Here is a 4,030-nt window from a genome sequence, read left to right on the forward strand (position 1 = left end):
GGTAAACTGTGGTGAGCAACCAATGCCCAGACGTCGTATCAATTACTACTTGCACGTTAAAACACTCCGGAGATGCGCTAAAATTAATTAGGCTTTAAGGCAACATTCACATACACATTGCACTTTACAAAGCGTGCGGCTTATATGAGAAACATATGCCTTTTTATCGTTAAAGGGACACGAAACAGAAAAACGATTGTACTTATATTAGTGAATTACTCTTTGACAATTCCAAGATCTCCACGCTTGCCGCGAGAACAAGCTTGGTAAGCGAGAAAACGTGCAAAAAGAAAATGCGGGTGGAGACGCCAGAGACGCCCCCTTGAAGTTCGCGCACCAAACGTCGTGACGTCATAGATTTTGACGGCATCCTATTAGGTCCTACGTAGTTTCTAATCAGTAAAAATGAAGTACATTGTCCTCTGAGGGGGCAATAAAGTTAGCATACCAAGTTTCAGGAAATTTCGTTGAACCAATGTCGCCAAAATAGGAAACGAACACTGCGGACGTCATGCGCGGAGTTTCAGCGAGAAATTTCAAAATGAAAGTATGAAACTAACGACATTAGAGCTCTCACAGTAAAATTTATCACGCTAAACCGATTCATGGTTCCACTTTAGTCTCCCTTTAAGTGGCTCGATGCTGCTGTTTGCCTTTCACTCACAACGAAAAAATTAATAATACAAGAAAGAAGAAATTTCCGCCAGCGGGGGAGGGGAGACAACCCCACTTTATATCTTCGCGTGCGTGTTTGCATATACGCATACAAAATGCACAAATTTGAGGGGTGGAGGACGACCAACCCCACCCCCCCTCTCTCTCATCCACGCGGTTTTCGATCGAGCCCGACCCTGCTCGAATTTATCGACCGCGAATTGTTCCTTTCCCACAGCTTGCGCGGATAAGCCAATCGCGATCAATAAACTGGATCCCGATTGTTATCGTAAGTACACCGTTACTATGTGATCCGTTCAAAACCTTTGAAACGTACAAAAAATAAAACGGAAGAAATGGGAGCCTATGTACTTCTTTCTCGTTCATGACCATATCGTCACGAACGACAGAAGCGCGCTGGGAGTCTGGTATATTTCCAGCAGACCATACCCCTTTGACACATTCCGTGGCCTCCGTGATTAGCTCCGGCAAAGCTTTGCCGACGCCAATCTCGGAGGCCACGCACAATCTAACAAGTAGGTGCGGTGGTAGGGTACACCCTAGCGATGGTGCTCGGCAGATTTTGCAGCATTGGTTGCTGATTCCTGTCAGACGAGTGGCGCTCAGTCGCTTACTCATTGGTTGTTGTGGTTCCAGATAACGGAGTTCATTTTGCCGTAACCAGTTTTGACTCTGCCGTGAGGCCCGTGACAGCAGATAAATTACAAGGTTTCAGATCTAGTGTGGGGAACTGTGCGGGGAGGCAAAAAAAGCAATAGTGCCTGAATGGCCGGTGACTCGATCCGGACATTTACTGCGGTATTGGTCACAATTTGTCATGTAGAAATGTTCCTACATGGCGCACATGTATTTAGAGAGTAAAATAAAGATTTAAAAAATGCACCATCTCCCTCTAAAGGGAACCATGTGTGGATGCGAAGCAGCGGGGAGATGGTTGGCTTGAGCGGTAATTTTTTTTAGGAGCTGGCTCGCTAGGTTCTTAAGCTGGGGCGAAGTCCCGCGCCGTAAGCTGCGTCCATCCATTCAAAGCGTCGTGGAACGTGAAGAGGAACGCTACGCGCGTCGTGTCTTCCCTCGAACCTGGCCGATTCTCACAGGGCGAGCGAGGAACGCGGTCGACAGGCGCACTAGAGGGGGGGGGGGAGCGTAGGAGAAGAGAGAGAGGGGGAGGGGACGCGCATGTGCTGGCGCTTATCGCGACGTTGCGCAGGAGAGAATGAGGCGCGCGAGAGGGGGGGGGTGGGTGGGGGCGTAGGAGGGCGCTCATCCAACGCCACCTAGAAATAGGTTGGCTACGGCGCGCGGAGAGGAGGTGTGTGGAGAGGGTTTGCACATGCGCAGTAAGGGTGGTCACGCCGCACACCACCGGATTGAACTCCGCCATAAGCTGCTTCGCATGTTAAAAAAAAAGAACAGAAGCCACAGTGTCACGCGCTATTTCCATGGAGGAGAGCAAAAAACAAAAACAAAAAAAAACAAGCGCATGCTGGGAATTTTACCAAACGCATGCAACGGCGTCGGAGGAGGTTGGCTTGTGGACGCTAGTCGCGCGCGCTCATCAATTTTCGTCCCCACCCCCCCATGAATGCAGCAAAAAGAAAAAAAATTATTCCAGCTTCGCCCTAGTGGCGCCAAGCCCGAAGGAAGAGCGGAGCTGGATGGCCTTGTTTCTGTTCATTAGATGTGAAGCATCTTATAGCGGAGTTCAATCCGGTGGTGGTGTGCGGCGTGACCACCCTTACTGCGCATGCGCAAACCATCTCCTCTCTCCACTTTCCCTCTCATCTCCTCCTCCTCCCCTCTCTCCCTCTCCACTCCCCCTCTGAAACGCGGGCTCGACATGCCGAAACGCTGCTTCGCATCGCCTCATGGTCCCCTTTAGCGGGAGATGGTGTGATTTTTTATTTCTTTTTTCTCTTTCTTTCTTTATGTTTCTTGTATCTATTTTTCTACCTGCTGCTTTCTATTTCTTTGTTTCTCTATTTCTTTTTCTTTCTCGCTCTTTCTATCTTTATTTCTCATTGTTCCCTTTCTCTCTCTCTCTGCTTCTTTCTTCGTTTGCCTTTATTTCTCTCTTTCTTTCTCGTTCTGTCTTGCCCTCTGTTTCTCCTATATCTTTCTCGTGTCTGTTTCATTTTCTCGGTGTCTTTCTCTGTCTTCCTATCTTTCTCTGTATGATGCATCTGTTTCTCTCTCTCTCTGCTACTTTCTCTCTCTCTTTCCTTGTTCCTCTTTGTTTTTCTCTTTCTTTCTCTTTCGGTCGTGCTCCCTGTTTTATCTATACAGGGTGTTTGAGATAAAAAGCACCAAGTATTAAAAAATAAGCATAGGCGCTGCGCGTCTACAATAAGCGCAGTCTTATTCTGAGCCATATAGAGCACGTCAGAATATTTTTGCCAATCCGCAAAGCTCGGCAATTAACAAAGATGATTTAATGAACTTTGATTAATTTAATTAACTAAATAGTAGCCCTAGAAAAAATCTTCAATAGAAAAGTTGTAGCGCTTGTTCAGAAATATCGAATTTTTCAATCCATGGTAAGATAACTCTCCTGCTTAATTGCTTTCCGGCCTTTCTGTAAAGCGCGCGAATTAAAAAAAAAATACCACTTCAATGCCGCCTAACGCACGGCGCTTTTAGTGCCCTCAAATGTAAGTGGAACGAATGATCAAAGGCATGCTTCGCGCACGGACACCAATTGAACAGGCTATCGGTGACTGCGATGGACGTTAGGCGACAAAAGGAGCATACCGTTTCAACAAAATAAAATAAAATAAAATAAAATAAAATAAAATAAAATAAAATAAAATAAAATAAAGTTCTTCAACGAAACAGCGCCAGCCACGGAGCAAATTCCACGTGAGACCGTAGGCAGCATTTCATGCAGCGTAGGCATTTTTTCTTTTCTTTTCGCACCAGTGAAGAAACGCATTGGAAGGCGCGAGGGTGACAACGTGATGAAGTACCGATATAAAAGATTCCCTCACACGTTGCGACCGCTGCTTCTTAGTTTTTTTTTTTTTTAGTAGGTACGCCTCTACTATCATTTAGCGTCCATCGCAGTCACCGGTAGCCTGCTCAATCGACCTTCGTCTTCGTGCGCTGAGAAGCCTTTGATAATTCGTTCAACGTGCATTTGAGGGCACTAAAAGCGCCGCGCGTTTACGCGCGTTAGGCGGCAGTCACATGTCATTTTTTAAAAATTCGCGCGCTTTAAAGAAAGGCTGGAAGAAGTTGAGCAGGGGAGTTATCTTAGCATAGATTAAGGAAATCGATGTTTCTGAACAAGCGCTACAACTTTTGTATTGAAGATTTTTCTCTAGAGTTACTATTTAAAAAGTTCTTTAAGCAATCT

The sequence above is a fragment of the Rhipicephalus sanguineus genome, chromosome 4 (genome assembly GCF_013339695.2).
Source record: "Rhipicephalus sanguineus isolate Rsan-2018 chromosome 4, BIME_Rsan_1.4, whole genome shotgun sequence".
Taxonomy (NCBI): domain Eukaryota; kingdom Metazoa; phylum Arthropoda; class Arachnida; order Ixodida; family Ixodidae; genus Rhipicephalus; species Rhipicephalus sanguineus.